Source organism: Capra hircus, chromosome 8 (genome assembly GCF_001704415.2).
Source record: "Capra hircus breed San Clemente chromosome 8, ASM170441v1, whole genome shotgun sequence".
NCBI lineage: Eukaryota > Metazoa > Chordata > Mammalia > Artiodactyla > Bovidae > Capra > Capra hircus.
The window spans coordinates 62,834,709-62,847,705 of NC_030815.1; the positions used below are offsets into that span (position 1 = coordinate 62,834,709).

At 47.6% G+C, this 12,997-nt stretch overlaps 1 long non-coding RNA gene across 1 annotated transcript; it reads right to left on the bottom strand.

The window, feature by feature from the left end:
• Window positions 7,315-12,957, bottom strand: LOC108636642. The gene is made up of 4 exons (XR_001918504.1): window positions 12,865-12,957; window positions 11,101-11,167; window positions 10,184-10,346; window positions 7,315-7,919 (listed from the first exon to the last, which is right to left on the bottom strand). It is a non-coding gene; the product is annotated as an uncharacterized LOC108636642 (long non-coding RNA).

Here is a 12,997-nt window from a genome sequence, read left to right on the forward strand (position 1 = left end):
CTGGTTTCTTTGGTGTTTTTTTTTATTGGTGGTTGTTGAGAAATACACAAGTGTGTAGGATCTGTGAGCATTTAAACCTAATCCTCATTCTTGATGACTCTGGGAGTGAATGAGGTAGACTTCTGCAAATGATGTTTGAACTTCAGTGCTGTGGAACCCCCAAAAGGCAGTGAAAAATCACATTAGGTTCAGATAATAGATGAGTTAAGGAAAGGAGGGCTGTATAACGGAGGAGAGTCCCAGGCAATCTGAGTTGTAGCTCTGGCTCTGCTGCTGGTTTCCTGTGTGACCTTACGTTGCCCTCTGGATTACCTCCCAGTCTATAAAAGCGAGGGGGTGTGACCAAGTGGCTTCTGAAAGTCTTTTGCAGCACTGATGGTCTCTGACCCTCACTGACAGGAAGGTCTGAAGGAAAAAATGAGCTTTGTGCTAAGGCTGAAACACGTAGGGGTTGACTGACAGGTGAACAGAGTACGGTTTGTTATCAAGACAGGCGTGCTAAGGAGGAATGACATGTGAAAAGCTTGGCTGGGAGTGGGTAGGCACTGCCTGAGGTCAGCTCAGCTTTTTTTTTTCCTTTGCAGAAAGATGGAAATTTGCTCTCTTACAGATCTTAAAAGGATTTGGAGGAGGAGTGAAATACTCTGCAGTCTGTGTGCACTGGTTCAATACACGAGTGACTGTGTTGTCAGTAATTTTTGTAGTGCAAGATCTGAGGATTATTTTGGTAACTCTTAGCTGTAAGCTCCCGGATGAGTGGGTTTTTACACATGTAAAAGCAGTGTTAAAGATTGGAACCTAATCTGAATTTAGTTGTAGCAGAAGTTACATAGTGTCAGTGGAGCCCCCTGATACTGGGAAAGATTGAGGGCAGGAGGAGAAGGGGGCGACAGGACGAGATGGTTGAATGGCATCACTGACTCAATGGACATGAGTTAGAGCAAGCTCCCAGGGATGGTGAAGGACAGGGAAGCCTGGCGTGCTGTAGTTCATGGGATCACAAAGAGCTGGACATGACTGAGCGACTGAGCAACAACTAGGCTTTAGAGTGGAAGTTGCTTTTTACAAAGGAATATCAGGAAAATTAATTTCTGATTTGACATTTTCCCCAAACACAAGGTCTTAATCCGTGCCCTGTGGCATACCTTCAATACATTATGAAGTGATATGTACCACCTAAGCGTCCTTAGGTTTTGCATATATTGTCAAATAACAAACAGTAACTTCGGATGACTTTTGTTTTCCTGCTTTTTCAAGTTTATGGAACTTTTTGATATCTTTCAAGCTCCTGGGATATGCCAGGCTCTCCTTGGCTGGGCAAGAGGGAGGGGATTGGGATAGAGACAAGCCAGCCCTTTTATGCTCACCAGAAATGTAAGGAAGAAAAGACACATGGGAGTGATGCTTACCAAGACTTAGAACAAGTGGTCCAGTAAGAGGGTCAGTCAGAGATAGGAAGGGTAGCTTTCAACTGGGAGGATTAGGGAAGTTCCCTAGAGAGGGAAGTATTTGAGCCACACATGCGGATATGAGTGACTAGAAATACGAATGGAGAAAGGAGGGAAGAACGTGATGGACAGAGGTCACAGGTAGGGAGTTGTGTACGCTTGGCTTCAAATAGGCAAGTTGGACTAGAGAATGAAGAAGAGAGGAGTGGCAGGTGAGACAGGAGCAGTGATTTGGGACCTTATCCCAGGGGGGCTTGAACGGCAGAGCTTTTCTGTGCGTTCACTTTACAAAATGTCATTTTGACCTATGACCTGTGGCCAGTGAGGATTTCTAGGGAACTATCAGACTTGCTTTTCCTTGTCTTAAAATGAAATTTTCCAGAAGCTTGTAACGTGCAGACCTCTGAGGGCCTTGAGGCCCAGGTACTCTCAAATAAAGACTTAAACTTCTTGAGAAACAGGCTTTTTGGTGATGAGGTCACAGAGCAAACCCTGTTACTGGAGTTCTCTCCTCTGAAGGAGACGTTCATGGAGTGGACTTGCTCCCAGCTTTTGCAGTGAATGTTTTAAACATCTGAGCTGGGTGGGAGCTGTGATGGGCTGGATAACTGGTCCTTAACCTGTTCCTGCAGGGTAGGGAGAGGGGTCTCTCCCACACACAGCTGCCCTCCAACCAGAGTAACGACCCTATTCTGTGTGACATGGAATGTCATGATTGCATTTGTCTTTTAAAAACAAAGGAAGGGTTAGGGACTTCCCTGGTGGTCCAGTGGTTAAGAATCAGCTTTGCAATGCAGGGGGCGCGGATTCAATCCCTGGTCAGGGAACTAAGATCCAACATGCTGCAGAGCAGCGAAGCCCACATGCCACAGCTACTGAGTGAGCCTGTGTCCCATCAGTGGGAGATCTCACATGATGCAGCTAAGACCTGAAGCCAAATAAGTATTTGGAAAACAAAGTATTGCTCCTTGTATAGACAGGGAAACCGGCGCAGGAAAGCATCAAGGCCTGGCCCAAGGTTTCCTGATGAAGTAGTGAAAGAACCTGGCCCTGTTCTCAACTCTGCTCTTCCCTTTAGTTTACTCCTGCTGTAGGAATCCAGGCCCTAAAGAGTGAATGACACTTCTGAGGGAAATGCAGAGCAGTTTGTGTAAAATGTTAGCCCACGCTGCTCATCACCACCGCTGGGGCCTCCACCCAGTATTCATGCGAGCAGAGTTAGAGCCGTTTTCATTTCTGGCATCCTATTTGGGCTGCATCACCCTCCCATCAGAGAAAGATGAGACAGAACCACGTGGCTCTGTCCCTAGGCTATGACCTTCCCTTTTCTCCAGTCCTGTCAAGTTGTGCTGACATTAATTTTAATGAGACTGGTGATACCACTGTGTTGACAGTTTAAAAAGGGAGTCAAGTTACCAACTGACTTAAGCTTCACCTGCCAAACAGTTGCTCTGCAGGAAAACCACCAAGATTGAAGCAAGTGTAGAAGTTCTTTCTAGAGCCAATTAGGTCAGCCTCGTAATCTCCAAGTATATTACAACTTGTCCCAGAGGTGTCAGAAGGGCATTACAAAGAAAATGACCCTGACTCTGTCTTGTTAAGGGGACTTGACCCAGACCAGCTTGTGTATGTTTGTTAGAACACTGCCTCAGCCCAGCCCTGGAGAAGAGAAGTGGAGATGTGGTGAGGGAAGCCTCAAAGAGAACCCAGAGATCTGTTCTAGCCCCAGCCTGGCCACTAGCTGGTATTTGACTCTCCTGAGTCATTTCCCTTCTGGGAACCTTCAGTTCCTTGACTGGAAATATGGAGCCCAAGCTTAAGTGAGTTTGCAGCCCTGACATAGCTATGTACATCAGAACGAGGTATATATATATATACTCCAAAGTTCTAACCAGCAATAGACATGATAGTAGTTACTCAAGCTGTTACTCCCACCTTACCCTGCTTTCTTGAGCAGGTAAGGATTTGGGCTGGTGGAAGATAAGAAAGCTGTGCCTTAGGCTGATGGAGTAGAAGGGGATAGACCTGTAGCAAGAGGTCAGTGAGGAGGTGGTTACAGTTATCTGGACAAGTGTGTATGAGGGCTGCACCGCTAAGACTGATGGTGAATGAGGTGTCTTCCAAAAACTGCAATAGGGATACTAGTAAATCCATTTTACTACTGTGGTGTTGGAGAAGACTCTTGAGTCCCTTTGGACTGCAAGGAAATCAATCCAGTCAATCCTGAAGGAAATCAACCCTGAATATTCCTTAAAAGAACTGATGCTGAAGCTCTAATACTTTGGCCACCTGATGCGAAGAGCCAACTCATTAAAAAAAGACCCTGATGCTGGAAAAGATTGAAGGCAGGAGAAGGGGATGACAGAGGCCAAGATGGTTGGATGGCATCACTGACTCGATGGACTTGAGTTTGAGCAAGCTCCAGGAGATGGTGAAGGACAGGGAAGCCTGGTGTGGTGCAGTCCATGGGGTCACAATGAGTCTGACACGACTGAGCGACTGAACAAGTCAGACTAGTTGGTCTGGGGAGTATCTGGCATTATAGACTCACCTTAGCATGTGCAGGATGTGTATCTGCCCCTGGGGGGCACTAATGTTCTGAGTTGGAGGGAGGGAAACTGTTTTCACAGCTGTGCAAACTCCAGGATTTAGAGGTGAAGAGCCTCCAAAGTCAAGTAGCCAGTAAATAGCCAGCCTGGCTGGAGTTCCAACCCAGCTCTGCCCAAATACACAGCTTCTGCTGATGGCTACATGCTCCTCCTTAGGGCTGTCTGGCTCCTGACTCTGTTCTAATGAGAAAGTTAGTGGACCTGTTTCTTCTCAGTCTGGAGCAAAGTAGATGCAGGCTAACATGAGGTTCAGGGCAGAGTAAGAACAGAGCTAGCTTTCAAAATTGGGACCAGGAAATGCTTTAGGGGTGCGGGCAAACTGAACAATCTACAAATGCAACTACCACTCTCAATCATAACACTTCCACACTGAGAGGCAGCCCTGCCATATACCAACTCAGTGAGCCAGCCAAAGACGCTCTGCTTCTGGGAACTCAGTTTTCCATTCCTAAATTGGGGCTGCCCTGCATACTCTCTGCGTTAAGTTAATGAGTGTGAAAGTGCTGGACACCAGGAGGGGTAATGTGGAGAACTGCTGGGAACAGCCTACACCGTGGGCTTCTCTCAGTGGCAGACTAGGCTGGCCTACACGCAGCCAGGGTTCTGCACAGCAGTGCACCAAGGAGCTGCTGCAGCAGCAGCAAGCGGGTGAGACGTGGGCATCCTCGGGCACTGGAGGAGTCGGAGTGGGTGACAGGACCCTGGGGAAGCAAGTAGTCCTCAGGATCCCAGCCAGCCCCCAAGGAAGGGAATTCCTTGACTTTGCCCATTCCAGTGCTAGGTCAGGACCCTGCCTTGTCCCTGACCTGTCATTTCATTCCCTGCCTGCTGGGACACCAATCCATTGTTACCCTGTTTCTGTAGCCACCTGGTGCTCCCTGCCTGTCGACATCCTATTCTACAACCTCTCTGCCAAGCTCAGGCCTGACTTGTCCTAAGCCCCACTTCTGACACAAGGATGATGGTCCCAGGTTTTCCATAGTATGCTGCCGTTTGCAGAGCTCACATCCATTATCTTGTTCCAGAGAGTCAGTGTGAGGATTCCCACCCCATCTTTCAACTGAGGAAACAGTCAGGGTGACTGTTGCAAGGCCCCCAAGTGCAGAGCACTTGTACTTCTTTCCTTGCCTTGGACTAATCGAGAGGAAAAGGCCAAGGGTGAGCCAGTAACTAGACTACAGGACCCAGTCCACTGAGCTTGGGTGAGCTCATCTCAGAGGATCCCTTACGTGGGTGGGAACTTCTGAAACTTAGAGCGCTCCAAAATACAGGTGCTTCAGCAGGAGGAAGATAGAGGGAGATGGAAGAAATGAGGCTGAGGAAATCCAAGTTCCCACATCACGGGCCACTTGGGGTCTCTCAGTGTCCCACCCAGGACCCATCCTCTCCAGGCTGCTCAAGGGACCTCAGCACAGTTGCGCTCTCCTGACGCCACTTGGGCACTTTCAGTGACTTTCTGGCACCACACCCTAGTTCTCCTTCCCAGCCTTCCCTTCCCTGGTCCCCACACACCCTGCTAGCCAGCTGAACACTCCTGTGTGTTTCGCCTTGCTTGTGCCGCCTCCTCTGTCTGCACTCTTCCTCCATCTGCATAAGCAAACTGATCCCAGGAGCTTCCCTGGTGGTCCAGCGGTTAGTCTGTCTACCAGTGCAGGGGACACAGGTTCCATCTCTGGTCCTGGAACTAAGATCCCCCATGCCGTGGGGCAACTAAGACCATGCACAGCAACCACTGAGTCCTTGTGCCTCAGCTAGAGGGAAGCCCACGTGCCCCAGCAAAGATCCTGCATACTGCAACTAAGACCCGATGCGGCCAAAAATAAATATTAAGCAGACAATACAAGCCAAAGAAGACCCATCCCAGTTTCAAGAGCCAGTGCAAAGGCATTAGCCTCCCCAGTGACCTCCCTGCGTTCCTTGTTCAGTGACTCTGATGGCCTCGTTCTCACTGCCCTGACTCCCTCCCCTGCCAGGAAGTGAGAGCTCTGGGCTGTAGGCCTGAGTCCCTTTGCTGTGCCTCCCACACCGGCACTCAGTGCACATCTCCTCAGTGATTTTTACCCACGTGTATTAGCTTCCTGGGCCCTCCGTAACCACATACCAGAGCCTGGGCGATATAAACAGCGGACATGTGTCATCTCACAGTTCTGGAGGCTGGAAGTCCAAGGTCAAGGTGTCGGCAGGGTTGGTTCCTCCTGAGGGCTGTGAGGGAAGGATCTGTTCCAGGCCTCTCTCCCTGGCTGGTAGATGGCCATCTTCTCCCTGTGTCTCTTCAAGTGGTGTTCTTGTGTATGCGTTTGTGCACAAATTTCCCCTTTCTATAAGGACATTTATCTTGGATTACAGCCCACTCCAATGAACTCAATTCATCTGCAATGACCCTTTTTCCATGTAAAAGGTCACATTCTGAGGGACTGGGCATGAGGACTTCAACATATGCATTTAGGGGAGGGATCATAATTCAACTCAGAACACCAAACACAAGAACTGTGAAAACCTCTGGGCAGAGAATGGCAGTCACGTGCTGAAAAGCCCCCACTTGGGTATTTGGACTTATAAGCAATGCGATTAAAAGGTGGACCTGGGTGCTCAGGTTTGGAGAGGAGAGTCAAATACAAATTTTTTGTGGACACATTTTTTTATTTCTCTTGGGAATATATTTAGGAGTAGACTTGCTGGGTCATATGGTAATGAGATGATTAACCTTTTGAAGAACCACCAGACTGTTTCCCAAAGTGGCTGCACCATTGTACATTCCATCAGCAGTGTATGAAAGTTCCAGTCTCTCCACACTTTTATTTGTCTTTCTGATTCTAGACATCCTACTGAGTCTGAGGTGGTATTTCACTGTGCCTTTGATTTACATTTTCCTAATAGTTAATGACATTGAGCAACTTTGCATGTGCTTGAAATATTGGAATATTATCTTTTAACACATTAGGATCAATCTGGTTGGGCTTGAGTTGGCAGTATCACATAGTTGAGACCGGGTTGCTATAGGGTGTTCTGATATACTGGGGCTGTTTCTAGAGATGGTTGTGAATTGAGCAGGCAACCACGTAAGCAGTCAGACTGGGGTTGGTGATGAATATCTGGGAGTTACCCATGAGGGTGTACATCCTGAAGCCCTGTAAATGGATGATATTCTCAAGGACAGCATGAGGGAGAAGGAGTGAAAGTTGTTAAAGTTTTGGGGACTCTTGGAAGTTAAGAGTGAGAGGACGAAGGGGAAACAACAGATTCATTTTTTTTTTTTTTTTTTTTTTGGCTGCTCTGCACAGCTTGCAGGATCTTAGTTCCCTGACCAAGGATTGAAACTGGGCCACCACAGTAAGAGTACCTAGTTTAATCACTGGACTGCCAGGGATTTCCCTAGACCCACTGCCCTTAACTGGGGTGGTAAGGGGGTAGGACCTTCCAGACAGTGGGGTATGGTGAAGGGTGAGGAGGAGAGGAGGCTGGTGACAGGCACAGACTGTCAAGATGAGATATGAGGACGAGGATGGTCCTCCAGGCCACAGGCAGTGGAAGCAGGCCAGGGGGCAGGAGCTCAGGACGAGACTTCTTTCTCTCGAAGTCTCTGGGGCGAGAACTCTGGGCAAGCAGGTTTCACACGGTTCTCACCACTGCTCTCTGGTGGTGGTGGTGGTTTTCATTCAGCAGGAAGTTGAGAAGGAACAGGGCTGGGAGTAGAACCCCGGCTTCGCTTATTCCGAACACTGCGATTTTTTTTCCAGGACACTATACTGTTTCAACCTCCTGTGGGGGCCAAGCTTGCAAATAGATTATTATCATGTGGGAGGAATTTGGGGTGGGGTCTGAGCTTCAGTGTTGATCCTTCAGACAGACCCTTGCTGACAACCTGTGTGAAAAATGTCCCCCGGTTAGTCACATACAGCGCTCAAGTGCTTTCCTTCATGCCCTCCTTATGACAGTTCATGATTTTATAGCTATGTGTGAATATAGTTTACTCTTATCATAAACTACATTTACTGTAAAATGCAGTTTATAGGAAGAGGCCCCACGCTCTTTGTTCCCCATTCTATTCCTGGTTCTTGGCATGGTGCCTGGCATGCAGCAATCCAAGAATCATTTGTTGGACGGGTGAGTGAGGTAGCAATTTGGAAAGTGGAGGCAGGTATGGTGTGTACCCCAGGTCAAAATCCTTCCAACAGAGATAGTGTGAAGTGACTTCCACCTCCCATACTGCCCCAGGTGTGACAGTGGGCTTGTTTGCTCAAGGACAGTATAAAAATGATGCTTCTGTTCCAGGTACAAGGACCAAGGTTGAGGAAGCAGGAACTGGGTGTAAGTCAGGGGGTGTCCATCAATGGTGCCTATAAATGGAGCAACTGAGAGAACCTTGGGAGAAGCAGACTTTGGCCATTTGACACCAGGGTGGCTGGGGGTTGGGGAGCTTGGGTGGATTAATACTTCACGTCTTCCTCAGAAGAACTTTCCAGAAAGCTGACTTCAGGGAACGGTCGTGCTCACCTAAGAGGCTGAATGCAGCTTGAAGAGTAAATATGTGAAGTCGATTATGCCTCAGTCTTCACTGTCGTATTTCCTTTCCTGTGCTTAGCCATTCAGAAAATGTTTATCAGCACCTATGAATTGCTAAGTTCTGTGTTTGGTGCTACGGATATAAGAGGAAACAGCTGAGGCCCTGCTCTCAAGGAGCTCTTTGTCCTGGAGGACTCAGTTATAATACAAGGCTCCAAGCCACATAAGGGCAGAGGCCTGGTCTGTCTTGTTTGTTCAACATAGTGTCCGTAGAACTTTGCCCTGGGTTTAGCACTGGCTAGGCGCTCCAGATAGTTCCAACCCAAAGGAGCTCGCACTCTATAGAGAGAAAGACAGACAAGAGGCAGTTCTATAAAGGGGGGAATAAAGAGGGTCTTGCAGGAACGTAGAGAAGGCTGTTGGGGAGATCAGAGAAGGTCCTGAGAGGAAGTGACTTCTACCCTGAAGGACTTGCAGAAGGGCCTGCAGAAAGCAGGGGCTCAGCATGGTGGGTGTAGGGAAAGAGGGAGTGTGCAGGTTCAGGAAACCACCTGTGTCAAGGGCTGGAGGAGAGAACACGATCCTTTAGAGGAACTCAGAATAGTCCACTGTAACTAGAACATGGAGCGGTGACAAAAAATTAATCAGAGTTCTAGGTTGGAGGAGACTTTGCAGGAATCAACTTCAGGAGGGGGCCAAGCACAGCTGAACTAGCTACTGAGGTCCCAGGCCCCAGCATCTCAGTTCTAGGAACTATAGCCAATCCTTGACCTTGACCCTTATGACCCAGCACTCTGGGTGCCCTAGTTTCTCCAAAGCTAAGTTCTTCCTTGCCCTTTCCTGCAAAAAAAATAAAAAATAAATCCCTCATTGGTTTTGTTTTTAAGACCTTCCCACATGTCCTCATCCATTTCAACAGACTGAACATTGACTCATTACCCAAGCATGGAAACTGGCTTTAAAAACAAGAACAAGAGTAAAATAAAAATTGCATCTTTTCCTCCTTATTTGTGGTAGGTACCAAATAAGTGTGTATTTTAATGTATTGAAAGTTTTTATTTAACCACAAGTAACATTAGCCCAACTTCCTTTCATGGTATCATATTTCTAAATGTGACATCACCTTTTTTTCTTTAAACTTAACTTCCACTTATATATGAATTATGCAAAACCATAATGGTTTTCCAAGTCAAGTGACTGAGTTACTTTAGTGCTGGGTTTAATTTTCTCTGTAACCAAGGCCTGTTGCTCAACCTCACCCAGCTGTGAAAGGCCATTTAAACTTGAGAGACCTAAAGCACGTGGCCTCTAGTCTAGACATATTGCAGATGAATGAACCCCGCTGAAATCTCCTTGTTCCTTGGTTACTTTCTTGCTGTCCATCCAAGCTCCTCAACCCCAGCCACTGAAGACCTGCTCTGGTGTCAAGTGGCCAAAGAGCCTGCTTCTCTCAAGGTTCTCAGTTACTCCATTTATAGGCACCCTTGATGGTCACACTCTGACCCACACCCACTTCCTGCTTCCAAATGTGCACTTCTTTGGAACCCCTTAACTTTAGGACAGCTGCCCCCACCCGCAGCCCATTTTCCAGCTGCTTTTTAAAAAATATAAAATTGTATTTACTTATGTGTGGCTGTGCTGGGTCTTCACTGCTGTGCAGGCTTTTCTTTAATTGCAGCGAGTGGGCTTCTCGTTGCAGTGGCTTCTCTTGTTGCAGAACACAGCATCTAGGGTGCATGGACTTCAGTAGCTTTGGGTCATGGGCTCAGGAGCTGTGGTTCCTGGGCTGTAGAGCATAGGCGCAGGAGTTGTGGCCTATGGGCTTAGTTGCTCTGAGGAATGTGGGATCTTCCCAGACCAGAGATTGAACCTGTGTCTCCTTCACTGGCAGGCAGATTCTTTACCACTGAGCCACCAGGGAAGCCCCTTCCATCTCTTTTAACAACTGAACTTTTTCAAGAAAACATCTATTTTGCCTCCTCTGTTTTTCCATCGTCCCTTGGCCACCAAATCTGTTTTCTCTAGCATTCCCCCTGCTCCCATGTTCCCCACTGAGTTCTTGCTCCTCATTCTCATGCACTGCTCTGGGCCTTCAGCTCTGTGGGTCTCTCCTCCTCAGGACACACCCTGCTTCTCTGTCCTTCCAGGGCAGCTGCACAATGCTCAGTCCTCCACTGCTCAGTCCTCTGCACACTCTCTCCTTCAGGAGTCTACCTAGTCAGTCTTTCCTCACTCAGAATGGCTTCTGGATTTCTATCTCCAGCCCAGACCCACACTGAGCCTCAGAACTGCCTCTTCTCCTACCTAATGAACAGTTTCACCTGTATATTTATTTTTTAATATTTATTTACTTTGTCTATGCCTTGTGGGACCTTCAATCTTCTGTTGAAGCATGTGGGATCTTTAGTTGCAGTGTGTGGTATCTAGTTCCCTAACCAGGAATTGAACCTGGGGCCCCTGCATTAGAAGCCTGGTCTTAGCCATTGGACCACCAGGGAAGTCCCTCACCTGCATATTTATACCAAGTGTCCCAAACCTACCCTTCTCTCTTCCATCCAGAAGTGCCTCTTCCTCTCCCTTCCGTTGTTGTTACTTTGCTCATTAGTTCTGGAAGTCAAGCGGAGAATCAAGTTTGCTTTTTCCTTCAAACTTATTTCTCAGTTTTGTTTGCAACTCAGTATAGGGTATTGCAATACATGAACCATGAACTTCCAGATGTTCAAGCTGGTTTTAGAAAAGGCAGAGGAACCGGAGATCAAATTGCCAACATCCGCTGGATCACTGAAAAAGCTAGAGAGTTCCAGAAAAACATCTGTTTCTGCTTTATTGACTATGCCAAAGCCTTTGACTATGTGGATCACAATAAACTGGAAAATTCTGAAAGAGATGGGAATACCAGACCACCTGACCTGCTTCTTGAGAAACTTATATGCAGGTCAGAAAGCAACAGTTAGAACTGGACATGGAACAACAGACTGGTTCCAAATAGGAAAAGGAGTAGGTCAAGGCTGTATATTGTCACCCTGCTTATTTAACTTATATGCAGGGTACATCATGAGAAATGCTGGGCTGGAAGAAACACAAGCTGGAATCAAGATTCCCGGGAGAAATATCAATAACCTCAGATATGCAGATGACACCACCCTTATGGCAGAAAGTGAAGAGGAACTCAAAAGCCTCTTGATGAAAGTGAAAGAGGAGAGCGAAAAAGTTGGCTTAAAGCTCAACATTTGGAAAACTAAGATCATGGCATCTGGTCCCATCACTTCATGGGAAATAGATGGGGAAACAGTGGAAACAGTGTCAGACTTTATTTTGGGGGGCTCCAAAATCACTGCAGATGGTGATTGTAGCCATGAAATTAAAAGACTTACTCCTTGGAAGGAAAGTTATGACCAACCTAGATAGCATATTCAAAGCAGAGACATTACTTGCGAACAAAGGTCTGTCTAGTCAAGGCTATGGTTTTTCCTGTGGTCATGTATGGATGTGAGAGTTGGACTGTGAAGAAAGCTGGGCGCCAAAGAATTGATGCTTTTGAAGTGTGGTGTTGGAGAAGACTCTTGAGAGTCCCTTGGATTGCAAGGAGATCCAACCAGTCCATCCTAAAGGAGATCAGCCTTGGGTGTTCATTGGAAAGACTGATGCTGAAGCTGAAACTTCAATACTTTGGCCACCTGATGTGAAGAGTTGACTCATTGGAAAAGACCCTGATGCTGGGAGGGATTGGGGGCAGGAGGAGAAGGGGACGACAGAGGATGAGATGGCTGGATGGCATCACCGACTCAATGGACATGAGTTTGGGTAGACTCCTGGAGTTGGTGATGGACAGGGAGGCCTGCGATTCATGGGGTTGCAAGGAGTCGGACAGGACTGAGCGACTGAACTGATAGAGTATTGCAAGAGCCCTAGGCTGGAAGGCAACCCAGGGTCCTAATCCCAGCTCCACCGCCGCTTTCTGGATAGCTTGTGGACAAGTCAGTGAACTTTTTGAACTTGTTGCCTCTCATATAATAGGATCAGCAACCACTTATAGAAAGCTTACAGGCCAAGTACTGTGATCATGGTGATCTATACGCTATGTCACGAACCTTAGGATGTAGAGTCTATAATTTTTCCAGTTCAGAGAAAGAGGAAAATAAAGCTCAGAAGGGTAAGGTATTCATGATCAAGAGCAGGGGTGGGCGCTAACCAGCTCTGTAATTATAACTCCAGAATTCATTCTTTCCATCACACCGTAGGGCGCATTCTCTTCACGCCCAAGGAAGCCAGCCTTCAGCCTCCTTAGGGAAATGTTTGCTCACCGATGCACGCACCCTACGACCGTCAGAGGTTACGCTCGCGGCTGTAAGCCATACTCCAAGCTCCAGGCAAGGCTGCTGGACTTCCTCTTTCCGCCGCACCGCTCTCCTAGAGGGTGGCTCCGCCCCCTAATCT